Source organism: Lolium perenne, chromosome 4, assembly GCF_019359855.2.
Source record: "Lolium perenne isolate Kyuss_39 chromosome 4, Kyuss_2.0, whole genome shotgun sequence".
NCBI lineage: Eukaryota > Viridiplantae > Streptophyta > Magnoliopsida > Poales > Poaceae > Lolium > Lolium perenne.
The window spans coordinates 310990125-311009106 of record NC_067247.2 but is presented as its reverse complement, the minus strand read 5'-3'; positions in this window follow the sequence as shown (position 1 = coordinate 311009106).

The window sequence follows — 18982 nt, the reverse complement described above, 5'->3', positions numbered from 1 at the left end:
TAGATCGCTAGCTTCATTGATCTCAACATGGTTACAGGTGCTTGAATACAAGTTCTATCGTCTAATCTCCTCTGTGGACACGCGCCTGTATGAGGCAGTACCCCCTCTCCTTATATAGGGGAGAGGGTGGCTTACAGAACAAGAAACCCTAATGGCATCTTTGACTGGACAAACTACTTTACAAAGCTACTTTAATCACAGATGACGCCGGAGTCTTCTTTAATCAGGGACGCTGAAGTCCTCCGGCTTCTTTCAGCGTCATCTCTCTCTTTGGCGCCAGGGCTCTGATTAAAGCCGCTTTGCTTAGCTCATCCTTGTCTTCTTGCTCTGAAGAGAATCTTTGACCAGTCCTGCCGACAGGCCCATCTCTCCGGTATCTTCTTTACCGGGTTCCGGCATACCCCTTGGGGATACCGGCTCAGCTTCACTTAGCCCAAACTCCTATCTTTGTTTCCGGTAAGAATATTAAACCGGTATCTCGATGGCTCAAACCATCCGGTTTGGCATGCCTTTGGCATACCGGGGGTTATCCCCCCAACATTAGTCCCCGAAGCTGGTATAGTCTGGCGGATTCTATCCTACAGACCATGCCAGGTTTTCATGTTTTTAGGATACCGGTTTAATCTCTCCGGCTTTGAGCTTGGATCCGGCATCTTTGCCCTTTTTTGTCTTTTCTCTCTTCGCATGGCATCTCCCGGCATCTCTCTTCTCCGGTATCATTCGCATTTACTCTTTCCTCGGCGAAGTCGAGAATATTTCGGGCCCCGCGCCTGTCAGTGACATGCGCACTGTTAACTGTCGCACCAGTGTCAGTTGTCACTTCGCTTCGACTCCCGCGCGCTCATTAAATGCACCACTGCGGATCCCACTAGCCACTTTGGATCCTGTGTGTGCCTCTGTGTGGCTTCTCACTTTCTCGCGTGTACTTCCTCGCCACGTGGCGGCCCGTGGTGCGAACCGTCGCGGGCCGCGAGGCGAACCGCCGCGGCCCGGCGGTTTTCGGCCCACCTCCTCTCTTCTTTATAAGGACAACCGCCCTTTCTTCTTCCTCTTCTCGCATTCCCCAACCTTCGCGCACAGTGCTCCTCGCCTCTGCGCCTTCACCGCTCTTCGTCCGCCGTCGTTTGCTCGAGCTCCGTCACCCGGCGAACTCACGCCGCGTTTCCGCCGGACCTCGTCGTGCGGAAATCTTCCGCAGCACCTTCGTCGCGCCCGCTGCATTCTTGCTTCTTCGCGTCCTTCTCCGCCTCGCCGTCGACGGTGCTCGTCCGCGACTGTAGGTCCGCTCCTTCACCGGCGAACGTCTTCCCCAGCGACTGCGCCGCTCGAGGTTAGTGCCAATCTCACTTTGCTTTTCATCTGCTTGCTTTCTAGATCTTGGGTCGATGGTGTTCTTATTTCCTCTTTTTCTTTGATTTTCTTCTTACTCGTAGATCCTCGCGCGGGGTTCAAGTGTGGGATTTCTGTTTTTTCGCCTCCCAAACCAATGTCTGGCGAGGAATCTTCCTCTGCTTCTTCTTCTTCTTCCCTCTCCGTTAACCGTCGTAGACAATCTCCAGGCGAATCTACGGCTTTAGATCCGATGGATACCGATTCCGGCAACCAGCAGGGATCCGGTAGCCGTCAAGAGTCCGGTGGTCATCTAGAATCCGGTAGCTTTAGCCAAGCATCCGGTAGCCACTTAGAAACGAGTAGCTCTAGCGAATCATCCGGTGGAGAGCCCTCCCCCATCACTCGTGGAGCCTGGATGGGCTCCAATGTTACTGAATATGAGATCGATTGGTTATACCGGTCCCGCAGGATTCCGGAAGGAGTAACCTGCCGGATTCCCGGTGACGAAATTGAACCGGAGCCCCAGCCCGGTGAACATGTTGTTTTCCTTGCTCATTTTGAGCGTGGCTTCGGCCTTCCTGCCTCTCCTTTTTTCCGGGAGTTCTTAAATTTCTATGAACTCCAACCTCACCACCTTCCTGGCAATGCCATCTTTTACCTTTCCTGCTACGCCACCTTTATGGAGGCCTACATCGGCATTCGTCCCACTCGTGAGACGTTTGCCCGCTTCTTTGCTCTGCGGATTAATTCCGTTCAGGGCAAGGAAATTCCTAAACCCAAGCCGCCTGTGGAGTGCGGGTCTTGCATCGTCGGCTCCCGCCAAGGGAGCACTTTCTTTAAGTTCGCCGGCCTCGAGTCCTGCCGCGCCTGGCAAGGAACTTTTTTCTATGTGAAGAACGATGGCCGCGCCAATCTCATTGATCTTCCCCCGTTCCAAGTGGGGCCTCCCAGTAGAGCCAATTGGAGCTATAACCCGAAGACGGATCATGCCGAAACCAACCGGGTGGTACGCTTCATGGCCTCTTTGAAGAAGGAGACCAACATCTGCTCGGATGATATCATCCGCACCTTTATTTCGCGCCGGGTGCTTCCTCTGAAGCGCCGGGTGCATAGGATGAGCGAGATGTACGGTCCTGGCGATCCCACCAAGATCACAGGCCGTCCCCTTAGCAAGAAGGATGTCGTCCGCAAGGCTAAGCAGATCTGCCAAACTGCTATGCCGTTTGAATGGGAATGGGGCCTCCTTCCCCTCAGCACTACTAACCCTCCGACCCAAGAAGTAAGAGATTACGCAATTGGGGTTGGTTTTGCCGGTAACTTTTTGCTCTTGTTAACCCTCTTTTTTCGTGTTTCAGGCCAAGGACCGCTTCCCCCTCATCCAAGCAGAGCGGCGTGGGATTTGCGTGAAGCGCGCCCTTGACTCCTTCGACCCAGATCCCTACATTCGTTGGAAGGATCTGAAGATGGGCAAGACTCCGGCTGCGCGCCTTGGCCGGTCTCCACCGAAGCCAACCGGGTCCTCCGATGACCTGTCCACGCTTGAGGTATTTTCTTTTCCGGTTTCTTATACTTCTCCGTTATTGCTTTCTTGCGAATTTTTTCTTAGCTATGTTTAACTTATAGATCCACGAGCACGCGCCGCCCCTGCGCGCCGAGGCCGGCCATGAGTTTGTGGACAAACTCATGGCCCAGGGCCAAAAGAACAAGCTGCCGGCATCTGACGCCGGTTCCAGCCAGGCCCCTCCCTCCAAGCGCTTCCGGACTGAGCCCTTGGGGGAGAAGGAAGTGGGCGTGCGCCGCTACGGGCGCAAGCAGATGCCGACTGCCTCCGGGTAAGTTTCTTACTTTCTTGCCTCTTTTTGCCAAGTTCTTTTTCCGGTTGCTTTTCTCCAACTATCTTTCTTTCTTTGTCTCAGCCCCGCGCTCAAGCTTGGCTCAAGGCCATCGGGCTCTGAAGGTTCCGCAAGGACCTCAACCCCTCCTCCTCGCTCAAGCCCGGCACCATCTGGTGCCGGCAACACCTCTGCCTCCCTTTCGGGGGGCACAACAAGTTCGGGGCGTGCGGCCCCTTCATCATCAGATCACCGCACGGAGGAGGATCTTTCCTTCCTCCCAGAGAACCAGGATACCGGCGCCAGCAACATCGGCGCCGAGGAAAAAGCTGCCGGGCGGGCGGAGCCTTCGGCTCCTCCCGTCCTTGAAAAGAAGACAACTTTCTCGCCGGAACCTTCCGCGCCGGAAGGTTCCAACCCGGGTGACGCGCCTAGCGCTCCCCCTTCTCCACGAACCATTCTAATGCCACCTCCAGATGCTCGTCGCACCAAGCCCTCCAGGGCTGCTCCAACTGCGCCACCGCCCAAGATCTCCAAGCTCATCAAGGGGAAGGCGACGGCCTCCAGCGCCCCTTCCGGCGGCCAGCAGCCCCTGGTGCTGCACGTCTCCAAGGCCGCCAGGGATACCGCCACGAAGGCCACCGGCCTGCTTGGCCGTATCACTGAGTTCCAGCGCAGGGGCCGGGACCTGGGGCATCTTCTGCCCTACGCCCAGAAGTGGAACGCCGCAGATATGACTCCGGCGACCCGCGGTTTGGGCAAGGACAGGCTGCCGGCGCCTGACCCTGTTGGGGACCGGTCTTCCGAGGAGCACTTCATGCGGCTTCGCAGCGCCATGAAGGAGCTTGACAGCGCGTGGTACGATGCCACGAACAACTTGATGGTACGCTTTACTAACTCTTTTCAACCTTTACCGGTTTCCTTGCTTCTGGATTTTTTCTATCTTTTCTTTAGTTTCATGCCGGTTTCTCTCTTGTCTATCTTCCCAGTCCCCGAGTTTTGTGGTGAGAGCGCAGCTTTTAGCACAAAACTTTAACTTAAAAACTTAGCGTGAAACCGGCACTGCCAGTCCCCGAGTTTTGGGTTAAGAACTTTGTTCTTAGGGCAAAACTGAGCTTAAAACGCGCGAAACTAGCACTGCCAGTCCCCGAGTTTCGGGTTAAGAACCTTGTTCTTAGCGCAAAACTTAGCTTAAAACGCGCGAAACTAGCACTGCCAGTCCCCGAGTTTCGGGTTAAGAACCTTGTTCTTAGCGCAAAACTTAGCTTAAAACGCGCGAAACTAGCACTGCCAGTCCCCGAGTTTCGGGTTAAGAACCTTGTTCTTAGCGCAAAACTTAGCTAACCTCTTTTTCTTGAACAGCTCACGGCTGACGCTCGGAAGGCCCTCTTTGAGGAGCTCCTATGGGAACACCGGGACCTCGCTGAGGCACATGACAAGTGCCAAGGTAATTTTTTGTACCACCGGCATCTTTTTACCGGAAACCTTTTTTCCTTCTAACATTTATAACTTTTGATTAACAGTGATCCCGGAGGCTTCCATTGAGGCTCTCAAGGAGCAGCTCGCTGCCGCCCAACGTACAATTTTTTCCTTTCTCCTGTTAACTTGGTTTTCTTTTCATCTTTACCAGCACAATCTTGTTAACACCTTCTTTTCCGGGTTGCAGGGGAGAAGGACCAGCTCATCCGGCGGCATCAGGAGGAGCTGAGCGCCCAGAAGACCAGCTACCAGGAGCTCAAGTCCCAGCTCATCCAGATGCCGAAACTGATGCAGCGGCCAAGATGAATGAAGCTCTTGAAGATGCCGGCAATGCCAACTCGGTGTTGCTAGCTGAGCTGGAGGAGCTGGCCAAAGCCCAGAAGGTTGCCGAGGGGAAAGCTGCGCGGCTGGAGGAGGAGCAGAAGGAGTGCAACAGGCTGGTGTTGCAAACCGACACACTTGCCTATCGTAAGTCCTTTCCCTTTGCGCTTTCTGACTACTGCCCGCAAGCCTTTTTTCTTCCGATCGCATTTTCTTCTCGCTATCTTTCCTTCCGGTTGTATTTTCTTCCGGATTCCCTTCCTTAGCCTTTTTCTTTCCCTGCACAGGCCTCTTCCCGGATTCTCAGAAGTATGCTGTTAAGAAGGTTGACGAGCGCCGCACTGCCCAGGGCCAAGCGAATCTTGCCGTGCCATGGACCCCCTATGACCATCTGGTCGCGCTGAACGCGCGGGTGTCTCACATGCGCGCCATAGATCGCAACTTATCTGATATTCCTGATGTAGCTACCCAGCTCTTCAGGACTCTGTGGCCTGGCGAGGAGGTGCCGGATACTTTCTCACTCATCAGCGACCGTCTCAAGGGCGCCGGCAAGAGGATCCGTGAGTGGCAGTGCTCTGCTGCCCGCGCCGGAGCAGACTCTGCCCTCCGCGTTGCTTGCTCCTGGTACCCGGAGCTGAACCTGGATGCCCTCACCGGAGTGCGCGAAGGCGCGGAAACCGATCTGGACCCGATTCTCACCGCTAAGCGGCAGGATCGCGCGTACCACATCGCGGAGTACGCCGATATGCGCACCTTCATCCCTCCCCCGCCTGACGTCAAAGATTATCTCGACGAGGAGGAGGATGAAGCCGAGGAGGAGCCTCTGGGCGACGCTGGTGCTGGCGATGCCCCTCCTGAAGCCCCCGCTGCCTGATTATTTACCTGCCTGAAGATTTACCTGTGTCATGCTGTTTGGTCCTGCGTGTCTCAAAACAATGTCTTGTTAAATTCTGCCCCGGTATGCCGGGGCTTATGATGTAAAACTTTAAGTCCACTTTTGGTTGCCGCACAACATTTTATGCCGGTAAGTTATACCGGTAGTTAATTATCTTAAGTTTGTCTTAGCATATTTGCTTTTGGTTTTGCTTTTATCCCGCACTGCAAAGATTTCCAAATTGTTTCCGCATCCAATTCGATGCACACTTGGTTCTTTTGCCTTGGCTCTGCCTGCCTTCTCTGGGCGTTCTTTGCCGTATGAGCACAAGGTTCTTTCACCAAACAAGCATTTTCTTGAACTTAGAAATAACTTCGAAATTTTGCCAAAAAACGGTTTAACCGGGGTTAGTTAAATTTTCCGGATTGTTCTTTCCTGCTCTCCCTCTTCGCAGTTCATGTGCTTATCCCCTACCGGTTTATCTTGCTTGCCATGAAGCCGGGTTGCGGACAGCAGCAGAGTCGAAGACTCCGGTAGGATTTAGCACACTACTAAACCGGAAAGAAAAAACGTTCAATAAGCAACCGGTAAACTGAAAAAATAAACAAGTTACATGCAACTTAAGTTGGGGTAGTCCCCGAGATTCATTCAAGGTTCCGACACCTTTTATTCATAGCATGTAAGGTACAAAAAGGAACTTCTTACACCACAACTTCAAGAGTAGAAAGGACGCAACAGAGCTACGTTCCACGGACGCTTGCTTTCCTCTCCGGACCTGTCCGCCTTTCCTTTTTTCCACTCCTGTGCATCGATCAAGTAGTATGCATCATTGTGAAGCATCTTGCTTACAATGAAGGGACCTTCCCATGGTGGTAAGAGCTTATGCCGGCCTTCAGTGCGCTGCACTAGGCGTAGCACCAGATCTCCTTTCCGGAAAACTCTCGGGTTAACCTTCCGGCTATGATAGCGTCTGAGGTTTTGCTGGTAAATGGCTGTTCTTGCCAAAGCCAGCTCTCTTGCTTCTTCTAGCAAGTCCACATCATTTTCTCTGGCCTCTTTGACCTCTTGCTCAGTATAGAGCTGTACCCTTGGTGAATCATGAATGATGTCAGTTGGTATGACCGCTTCTGCTCCATAAACCATGAAGAACGGAGTGTATCCGGTAGACCGGTTTGGAGTTGTTCTTATACTCCACAGTACGGATGGTAGCTCATCGAGCCAACATCCCGGCGATTTTTCCACCGCATCAATGAGTCTTGGCTTGATACCGGAAAGTACCAAAGCGTTCATTCTTTCCACTTGGCCATTGCCTTGTGGGTGTGCCACTGAGCACAAATCCAACCGGATGTTGTTGTCCTCACAGAACCTTTTGAACTCAACTTGAGCAAAGTTGGTTCCATTGTCGATGATGATCTTTGTGCGGGTATCCATACCGCAAAATGACATCTTTTAAGAACTTCACCGCTGTCGCCCATCACATTTTGCGATAGGTTTCACTTCTAGCCATTTGGTGAATTTATCCACCATAACCAAGATGTGAGTCATGTCTGCTCCTTGCGCTTTGAATGGGCCAACCATATCGAGGCACCAAACGGCAAACGGCCATGTTAATGGTATTGTTTTTAAACCGGACGCTGGGGTATGATTTTGCTTGGCGTACCTCTGGCACCCGTTGCATTTTCTTACCAAATCCTCAGCGTTTTCCAAAGCAGTGGGCCAATAAAACCCATGCCGGAATACTTTTGCTACCAGCGCCCTTGATGAAGCATGATGCCCACATTCTCCTTGGTGAATCTCCTCAAGCATTTCTTTCCCTTCTTCCGGTTCCACACATCTTTGAAGGACACCGGTAACGCTTCTCTTGTACACCTCACCATTGATGAATGTATATGCTTTGGACCTTCTTTGTATTCTCCTTGATTCATTTTCGTCATCCGGCAAGATGCCGTTGATCAGGAATTCCTTAATAGGTTTAACCCACGATGGTGTCTCTCAAACCAAAAACACCGGTGCATCTATCTCCATGCTATCTACCAGCATCGTTTCTTCCGGTATGGGTACAGCAGTCCCCGAGCTTGCCGGAGCAGTCCCCGATTTTACCGGTGCAGTCCCCGGGTTTCCTTCATCAATATCCATGGGTACTACATGCGATTCCGGTACAAAAATTGATTCCGATTCCGGGCTTGGTTTGATCGATGGTGCTCTTAAGTGAGCTAGAGCTATTCCGGGAGGGATTTCTTGCCTGGATGAGCCCAGCTTGGACAAGGCATCCGCGGCTTCATTTTCCGCGCGCGGCACATGGTGAAACTCACACCCTTCGAAGAATCCGGCAATCTTTTGCACGTGAAACTGGTATGAGGCCATGTTGGCATCTTTCGCATCCCAATCCCCGGAACACTGCTGTACCACAAGATCTGAATCTCCATAGCAAATGATCCAGTGCGCACCGATTTCTTTTGCGACCTTAAGCCCGTGGATCAAAGCTTCATATTCAGCGACATTATTCGATGCCCTGAAATGTACTTGCAAAACATACCGGAGGTGATCTCCTTTTGGTGAGGTGAGCACCACACCGGCACCTAGACCCTCTTTGAGTTTGGATCCATCAAAATGCATTTTCCAGTATTCTATCCTCTGATCTGGCGGTTTGTATTGCATCTCTGCCCAATCGACGAGGAAATCAGCCAAAGCCTGTGATTTTATGGCATCTCTTCTTTCGTACGCTGGCACATATGGTGATATTTGGATTGCCCATTTTGCAATCCTTCCGCTAGCGTCCTTGTTGCACATGATATCGGAAATTGGTGCTTCACTCACCACCTTCATAGGATGTTCTTCAAAGTAATGCTTGAGTTTTGGGGCGGCCATGTACACGCCATAAGTCATCTTTTGGAAATGAGGGTAGTTTTGTTTTGAGAGGGAGAGCACCTCGCTCAGGTAGTATACCGGCCTCTGGACGGTTTTTCCTTCCTCTTCTCTTTCAACCACAACTACTACGCTCACAACCCGGTTTGTTGCTGCTATGTATAATAGCATAGGTTCTCTTTCTAGAGGTGAAGCCAGTATAGGTGCTGTGGCCAGCATTGTTTTCAGTTCTTTAAACGCTGCGTCTGCCTGAGGGGTCCAGACGAACTTGTCGGATTTTTTCATTAGAGCATAGAGTGGCAGAGCTTTTTCTCCCAACCTGCTCACGAACCGGCTTAGCGATGCCAAGCTTCCGGTAAATTTTTGCACATCTTTTAGCTCTCGTGGGATAGTCATTCTTTCTATTGCCCGGATTTTTACCGGATTGACCTCAATGCCCCGGCTTGATACAAGGAAACCGAGCAACTTGCCGGCAGGGACACCGAAAGTGCATTTTGCCGGATTAAGCTTCATCCGGAACCGTCTTAGGTTATCGAATGTTTGCCGGATGTCATCGATTAAGGTGTTCTTTGCCTTAGTTTTTATCACAATGTCGTCTACATAGACTTGCACATTCTTTCCAATTTGATCAAACAAGCATTTTTGTAGCGTCACGCTGGTATCGCTGTAATCAGCGCTAAGCAAACCAAAAGGCATAGTGACATAGCAGTAAGCCCCGTGCGGGGTAATGAACGCAGTTTTTATTTGATCTTCCTTTTTCAAGGGAATTTGGTGGAAACCGGAATACGCATCCAGGAAGGACAACAACTCACACCCAGCAGTTGAATCAATCACTTGATCGATCCGTGGCAAAGGAAAAGGGTCTCTTGGGCAAGCTTTGTTTAGGTTGGTGTAGTCTATGCACATGCGCCACACCTTTGGAGCTTTTGCCTCCAGGTTCTCATCTTTTTTCTTTTCGACCATTACCGGATTGGCCAGCCACTCTGTGTGCGTGACCTCCACAATGAATCCGGCAACAAGCAGTTTGGTTACCTCTTCTCCAATAATCTTCCTCCTATCTTCAGCGAACCGGCGCAAGGGTTGCCGCACCGGCTTGGCGTCTTTCCGGACATTCAAGGAGTGCTCAGCCAGCTCCCTCGGAACACCTACCAAGTCATCAGTTGACCAGGCAAAGATATTCCGATTCTCACGGAGGAAGCTGACAAGCACGCTTTCCTATGCTTGATCGAGTCCGGCACCGATGCGAACGGTGCGCTCTGGGTAAGCCGGATCCAGCACAATGTCCTTTGTTTCATTTGTCGGCTTGAATGCCGGTGAGCCCAAGCTTCCACTCATTGCCGCTAAACTCAACTGTGAGGATTGAGCCAGCGCAACCGCAGTTTGCATTCTTCTTTTTTCCTCCGCGATCACCAGCGATTCCGCTAGGTTTGATCCGGCAGATGCAGTTTCCAGCGAGACCTTATAGTTCCCCACCACAGTTAAGGGTCCACGAGGTGCCGGCATCTTCATTTTAAGGTAAGTTGTATGAGTTGTAGCCATAAAAGCTGCCAACGCTGGTCTTCCCAGCAGCGCATGGTAAGGACTGTCTAGGTCTACCACCTCAAATTCAACATTCTCAACCCGGCAATTGTCACGTCCTCCAAATGCCACGTCCACCCGAACTTTTCCTACCGGGGCACAGGACAAGCCCGGAACGATTCCGTGGAACGTTGTACGCGTGGGCTAAAGCATGTTTTCTGTTATGCCCAGCGTATGCATGGTGTGCTTGTACATGATGTTTATGCTGCTGCCGTTGTCTATCAGCACCTTGCTGAATTTTACTCGAGTTTGTGGCCCTTTCATGATTGGGTCCACAACAAGAGCATATCCACCCGGATTCGGCATGATCTTGGGGTGATCCTTAAATGACCAGGTAATTTCCTGATCTGACCACAGCATGTATCTGGGAACTGCCGGCATCACGGCATTGACCTCCATGGAGCGGCGGTGCACACTTTGCCTGTCTGTTGGCTCAGTGACAAAGACAACACAGCACATATGCGGGCCCTCGTAAACATTCCGGCCTAAAGGTGCCGGTGGAGGTGGTTGATCATCGTTTTGCTCCACCCGGTTAACTTGCTGGTACTGCTGCCTATTTGGCTACTGCTGTACCGGTAAAGCATTTGCCCCGGTGAGTGGTGGTGGTGGTGGTAGTTGTTGTTGACGCAGCATATCTTGCGATGGTGGTAACACTGTTGAGCACCCTTGTGCCTGCGCGTCCTTTACCGCTCCCTTTTGCATCAAGTACTTGGTCCAAGAACAATCTTTCGTCAGGTGGTTTGACGGGTGATCCGGGTTTGGCGTGTGCCACCGGCAAGGTTGATCCATGGCGGCTTCCATGGTGTATTTTACGGGTTCCTGCCAGTTCTTTTTCTGGCCCCAGGGTTTCTTTTCGACCCACTGCTTTTTTGGACCCGCCCATGGCTGCGATCCGGTTTTTTGCCTTTGGCTGCCGCCGGCATCATAATTTTCTTGCACGGCAGCAACGTGCTGCGGAGCGTACCTTCGATCCGGGAAATCTTCCCTTCTCTTGTTGTTCCGGTTGTCTCGGTACTGTTCCTGCCGCTGCTCCGGCTCAGCTTGTTCTGCCGGCTGCAATGGGTCTCCCAATGCATAGCTGTCCGCCACACGTATCATCTCTGCCAAGGTTGCTGGCATGCTTCTCTGCAGCTTTTGCCACAGCGGTGATCCTCTCCGGCATCCTTGACTGAACCAAGCAATTGCTTGTGCTTCAATCACTCCTTCACACGTGTTTCTTGTTGAGTTCCACCGGGTAAGATAATCTCTGTCTGTCTCGCCGGCACGTTGCTGGCATAAAGCGAGCTGCTGGGCCGGTTTGGCCTCTTGTAGGTGCTACTGAAGTTGTTCACGAAGGCTTCCTCAAAGTCCAGCCATCCGTTGATGCTTCCTGCCGGCAAGTTGTTAAGCCAAATCCGTGCAGGGCCTACCAGGTAGGACGGTATGATTCTCACCGCCCAACGCCGGTTTACTCCACCACCAGCTACATAAACAGCTGTGACATAGTCCGCCAGCCAATCTTCCGGCTTGGTCGTGCCATCATACGTTTTTGTGTCTCGAGGCAGCTGGAAATTGCGTACCGGTGGCTCCTCTCCCATGATCCGTGGGCCAAAACATTTCGGGCCAGGAGGACCCTCAGATTCGATCATTTCGAAAAGATGTACTCTATCCAGCCTGTGCCTCGCATCCTGGTCTGGCAAACATCTTTCCCCCAGGCGATCTCCCAAGGGGTTCCGGTAGACTCTTGTTTGCTCTACTTCGGAATCTCCCTCTCCGTATCTTTCCGGTTCCGCGGCTCTTGCCTGCCGGTACCTTGGTGGTGGCATCTCCTCATACGCTGCCCTTGCAGCTCGATAATTTTGCCCGGTCTCATGTCTACCGGCATGATTGTTTCCGGCATAGCCTCCTCTGGCGTAGCCTCGTTCTGCCCCTTGGCTTTTTCTACCGGCATCATGTTGCCCGGCTTGTTGTTTTCCGACAAGAACCGGATCGTACACAGTCATCTGCTGTGCGTTCATCTCTTTTTCTCTTCTTCTGTCTGGATGGGGGGACGATGCCTGCCCATGAGACTTGCTTCCGGCATTCTTTGTTGAACGCGCGGATTTTGAGGCCGCAGCCTTGTTCAGCTTAGCCAGTTGCTCAGCATTTTGCTGCTCAATAGTTTCTAGCAGCTCTCTAACACGCTCTTGCTGTTTTGCCAAAGCATCTCCGAAAAGCGATTCACACAGCTCTACTGCAGCTTTAGCAGCTTTTATAGTTTTATCCGGGCTGCTGTACTTAGGTTTTTCCACGATGCTAACAGATGCAGAGGTACTTTTGCCGGCAAGAATTTCTTTGCGCAAATCCTGATCTAGGTTGCGAGCTTTTAGCCGGTTCTCCGGTATCCTAGCAGCATGCGCGCTAACAGAAGCAAAGCCATGGGCAGCGTTATACTCACGTAGGGTTAGGTTCAGCTCGCGCTGCGCCCGGACGATGTCCTTGCCGCTCTCGAGCACCTTCTGGCGCTGCGCCTCCAGCTCCGCCTGAGCCACTGCCGGGTCGATGTTCTGCGCGATGGGGGTGGCGAGGACGTTCATCGCCGCTTGAAGCGGTGTTTCCGGTGGCGCGGATGACGCTCCCGCTGCGCCTGCGTCGCGCTCCAGCGGTGGCTTGGCCGCACGGGTCGAGGCCGCACGACCAGCACCTTCACCCACAGCTTCTTTTCCTGCACCAACCACGCCGGTCATCATTACCTCGACGCTGCCGGCGGCGCAGCCAGTACAGAGCCATCTTGGCGGGTCCGGTGCCACCAGCACCGGCGAGAGGCGCTGGCGCACAGGGACGGTGCCGAAGTAGACGCGGTGGCTGCCAAACTCGATGATGCGGCCATTCTCGGGGAAGATGCCGCCGTTGGCGAAGCAGCCTGCGTTGTCGTTGATGAAGTCCATGGCGTAGATGCGCTGCACGAGCGCGGACACCGTACGCTCGCCGGAGATCTCGAGGATGCCCGCCCGAATGTGAACTCCTTCAAGCGCCACTTCATGCCCCATGGTGGGTGCCAACTGTCGTCGTGGCGAACGAGCAGATGCCATAGGATGGCTTAGATTGGGGCCGAATGGACGCTAGAGGATTCGGGGGAGGGTTTGCGACTAGATGGGATGAACTTCCGGATGCTTTCCTCAAGAACACAACCAAAGGCCGGTATGCAAGAAGAGAGACAAGAGGAAGAACTCTTCACTAGATCGCTAGCTTCATTGATCTCAACATGGTTACAGGTGCTTGAATACAAGTTCTATCGTCTAATCTCCTCTGTGGACACGCGTCGTATGAGGCGCACTCCCCTCTCCTTATATAGGGGAGAGGGTGGCTTACAGAACAAGAAACCCTAATGGCATCTTTGACTGGACAAACTACTTTACAAAGCTACTTTAATCACAGATGACGCCGGAGTCTTCTTTAATCAGGGACGCTGACGTCCTCCGGCTTCTTTCAGCGTCATCTCTCTCTTTGGCGCCAGGGCTCTGATTAAAGCCGCTTTGCTTAGCTCATCCTTGTCTTCTTGCTCTGAAGAGAATCTTTGACCAGTCCTGCCGACAGGCCCATCTCTCCGGTATCTTCTTTACCGGGTTCCGGCATACCCCTTGGGGATACCGGCTCAGCTTCACTTAGCCCAAACTCCTATCTTTGTTTCCGGTAAGAATATTAAACCGGTATCTCGATGGCTCAAACCATCCGGTTTGGCATGCCTTTGGCATACCGGGGGTTATCCCCCCAACATTGGCAACTACAGTAATTTTACATGGCAACTAACGTGTGAAAAAACATCGTCAAAAGATATTAAGATGGGATCTTGTTTTAAAACCCACTTCGATATGCACTTAGCGGTAAAACCCTCTTTGATTTTGAATTCGCGAATATAGAGAACCCTAGGTACCCCACCGACCTAAATCCTCCGCCTATTTATGCATCTTCTCGGGAAAACCCTGGATACCCGAGCCTCCATCCACGAAAAGTTTCGTCGTGGCCGTCATTGCAGAACCCATCTCGGGGGGGGGGGGGGGGGGGGTTCTAAAGCTCTTCCTAGCACCCTGCCGGAGGAGGAAATCATCGCCGGAGGCATCTACATCGTCATGCCCGCCTCTGAAGTGATGCGTGAGTAGTTCATCACTGGACTATGGGTCCATAGAAGTAGCTAGATGGTTGTCTTCTCCAATTTGTGCTTCATGTATAGATCTTGTGAGCTTCCCTACATGATCAAGATCATCCTTATGTAATCCTACATGTGGTGTTTGCTGGGATCCGATGAATATTGTATACTATGTTGAGGTCAATTATATATTCATGTCATATGTTATTTGTGATCTTGCATGCTCTCCGTTGCTAGTAGATACTCTGGCCAAGTAGATGCTTTTGACTCCAAGAGAAGGTATTTATGCTTGATAGTAGGTTCATGCCTCTAGTTTTCTGGAAGAGTGACAATAACTTCTAAGATTGTAGATGTGATGTTGCTACTACGGAGAAAACAACAATGTTTTATCCAAGGGTAATTCTATTGTTTACTTTACACACATTTCTTAATGCGATAATCTGTTGCTTGCAACTTAATATGAAAGGGGTTCGGACGATAACCGGAAGATGGATTATTAGTCATAGATGCAGTTGGATTATGGTATATGTATTATGTTGTAATGCACAATTAAATCTCATAATAATCATCTTGTCATGTATGATCGATATTATATCAATTGTCTAGATGCAATTTATTCACTCAACATGCTATTTATCTTTATGGAGAGACACCTCTAGTGAACTTTGGACCCCGGTCTGTTTCCTTTACACTGATAAATTCATCTACTGCAATCATGTTCTGTTTACTTTCTGCAAAAATCTTTTTCCACTCGATACGTCTAATCCTTTGTGTTCAGCAAACCGGTGAGATTGACAACCTCACTGCAAGTTGGGGCAAAGTACTTTGGTTGTGTTGTGTGCAGGTTCCACGTTGTGGCTGACGCCGGTAGTGCACCCTGCCACTAGTAAGCCAGCAACACCGTTAGAAGTCACTCATTTCTCCTGGTCGATTAAACCTTGGTTTCGTACTGAGGGAAAACTTGTTGTTGTGCTCATCACACCTTCCTCTTGGGGTTTCCCAACCGCTTCCACAACAACCGCCACCAAGATTGTTTGACGCCATCACCGGAGCACCATCACCGCCCGCTGCTTCGATCCTGCTACCGACATATATACATCCCCGAAGCGACAAGAAAATTTGCCATGGATAGAGGTATTGATGCGACACAAAAATTTGTTGTTGTCAGCTTTTTGGGCCACATGTCAGTAACGCGAGAGCTTGGAATGTTGTATGAGCAACATCTAAACTTTGTCCAAACACATATCCCACCGCTCGCTCGTTCCCCAGTATTTCCAGTTTCCACAAACAAAGCCCTAGTTGTTGCCTCCCCTGCTCTGTCGTCGACACCGGGGGGCATGATGTTCTCCACCGCGTCCTTCGCTGGCTCCACGTCGACACGGGGGGAACATCTCCATTCTCCACCACCTATGTGTCGATACTTTTAATTTGTCTAGATCTTTACTTTTAATTTGTCTTTACTTTTAATTTGTCTCGATCTTTAGATTTACAGAGATGGACAAGTCATGGATGTATACATTTAGGCACACAGATACATACACTGCATTCCCGACGGACGAGCGACCAAATGTCGTTAGTAGTTCGTACTGTTGGCAAGCAAAATTTTGCTTGTCGGCGGTAGGTTGTCCAGTGGTCTCCCCGATGTGTACCGTTGAAGCAAAAAAATAAAACTACGTCGTTGGTTCTCACTGTGGGAAGAGTTGAAAATCCGCAACGGATGTGCGTGTCCAATCATCACCGGTTTACGCACAGCAGTGAGTGCAATAATTTCTCCGTCGGCAACAACATATTGATTGATATCTGATACGTCTCAAACGTATCTATAATTTCTTATGTTCCATGCTAGTTTTATGACAATACTCACATGTTTTATATGCACTTTATATCATATTATGGCATTTATTGGACTAACCTATTAATAAGATGCCACAGTGCCAGTTTCTGTTTATTATGTCTGTTTATTGCAGAAAAGGCCCAAAAACCAAAGTGCTCGGAAAAATCCAGAAAAATCACAGAAATTCTATTTCGCCGGAAGACTCACGGAGCCAGAAGGGCAAGCCAGGGGGAGGCCCAGGGTCTCCACACCATAGGCCGGCACGGCCAGAGGGGTGGCTGCCCCACCCTATGGGGTGGGCCCCTCGGGACTCTTCCGACTCCGTCTCTTCGCCTATAAGATCCCTCGTGACCTAAAACTTCGATACCAATCGACGAAACTCCAGAAAGACTTCAGGGACGCCGCCGCCATTGCGAAACTCCGTTTCGGGGGACAGAAGTCTCTGTTCCGGCACGCCGCTGGGACGGGGAATTGCCCCCGAGTCATCTCCATCGACATCACCGCCATCTTCATCGCCATCGTTGTTTCCCATGATGAGGAGGGAGTAGTTCTCCCCCGAGGCTGAGGGCTCTACCGGTAGTTATGTGGTTCATCTCTCTCTCCCATGTACTTCAATACAATGATCTCATGAGCTGCCTTACATGATTGAGATCCATATGATGAGCTTTGTAATCTAGATGTCATATGCTATTCAAGTGCTTAATTATGTGAACTTTGGGGTTACTGTGACCTCGGTGTAATGGTGACAGTGTGTGCGCCGTGTGTAACTCCCTTATGAATTGTGGTGTGTTAGTACCTCCTATGAATGCTCACGGTGACGGTGTGGGGTGTTTATTAGTACTTGGGAATACGCCTTTGAGGTGTGCTTTTGCACACTTGCCCAATGAATTTGAGTTCTTTATCCAATAAGAGAGTAGTATGATGAAGTGCTTATATTTATATTCAATTATGATTGCAATGTTGAGAGTGTCCACTAGTGAAAGTATGATCCCTAGGCCTTGTTTCTAAGCATTGAAACACCGTTTCCAACAAGTTCTGTTACATGTTTACTTGCCGCCATATTTATTTCAGATTGTTATTACCACTCATATTCATCCATATCACTTGCATTTTACTATCTCTTCGCCGAACTAGTGCACCTATACATCTGACAAGTGTATTAGGTGTGTTGGGGACACAAGAGACTTCTTGTATCGTAATTGCAGGGTTGCTTGAGAAGGATATCTTTGACCTCTACCTCCCTGAGTTTGATAAACCTTGGGTGATTCACTTAAGGGAAACTTGTTGCTATTCTACAAACCTCTGCTCTTGGAGGCCCAACACTGTCTACAGGAATAGAAGCGTGCGTAGACATCAAGCTATTTTCTGGCGCCGTTGCCGGGGAGGTAAGGTAAAAGGTATTCACATCCTCCGACTACTAAGCTATTTCCTAGCACTGTTGCCGGTGTGTGAGTGCTCGAAGCTATTTCCTTTAGATCCTGCAATTATATCTTTTTGTTTCTTGTTTTCACTAGTTAGGCTTAATGGAAAACAACAAAAAAATTAGAGAACTTTATGAACTTTATATTGAATTAGGACATGATGTGTTTGAAGAGAGAATTAAAAAACCCATGGAGCTTTGTTTGCAAAATAGTTGTAGCAATGTTATTAGCATGAACTCTTTGAACACTATTATTGCTAATGCTATGGAAAAATCTAAGCTTGGGGAAGCTGGTTTTGATGAGCATGATATTTTTAGTCCCCCAAGCATGGAGGAGAAAATTTACTTTGATGATACTTTGCCTCCCATTTATGATGATTATAATGATAGTGGTATTTTGGTGTCACCTACTATGGAGGATAAAGTTTATTATGATTACAATATGCCTCCTACATTTGATGATTATGGTGATGAGAATAATAATGATAGCTACTTTGTTGAATTTTCTCCCACTACAATTAATAAGAATGACTATGCTTATGTTGGGAGTAGTAATTATTTTATGCATGAGACTCATCATAAGAATGCTTTATGTGATAGTTATATTGTTGAGTTTGTTCATGATGCTACTGAAAGTTATTATGAGAGAGGGAAACATGGTTATATGCATCTTAATAATATTAAGTTTCCCCTCTTTATGTTGAGAATCTTGAAGTTACTCATGTTTTATCTTCCTATGCTTCTCACTTTGTTCTTCATGAATTTATTTGTGTACAAGATTCCTTTTCATAGGAAGCGGGTTAGGCTTAAATTTGTTTCATACTTGCTTTTTGATGCTCTCTTTGCTTCAACTCTCATCCTTATGTGAGCATCATTGAAATTATTGAGCCCATCTTAATGGCTATAAAGAAAGCACTTCTTGGGAGATAACCCATGTTTTTATTTTGCTACTGTTTTGTTGTGTCTTGGAAGTTGTTACTACTGTAGCAACATCTCCTTATCTTTATTTTATTGCATTGTTGTGCCAAGTAAAGTCTTTAATAGTAAGGTTGATACTAGATTTGGATTACTGCGCAGAAACAGATTTCTTGCTGTCACGAATTTGAGTAGGATTCTCTGTAGGTAACTCAGAAAAATCTTCCAATTTACGTGCGTGATCCTCAGATATGTACGCAACTTTCATTTCATCTGAGCAAGTTAAGTGCCCCAGAAAAATTCGTCTTTACAGACTGTTCTGTTTTGATAGATTCTGCCTTTTATTTCGCATTGCCTGTTTTGCTATGTTTGATGGATTTCTTTGTTCCATTAACTTTCAGTAGCTTTGTGCAATGTCCAGAAGTGT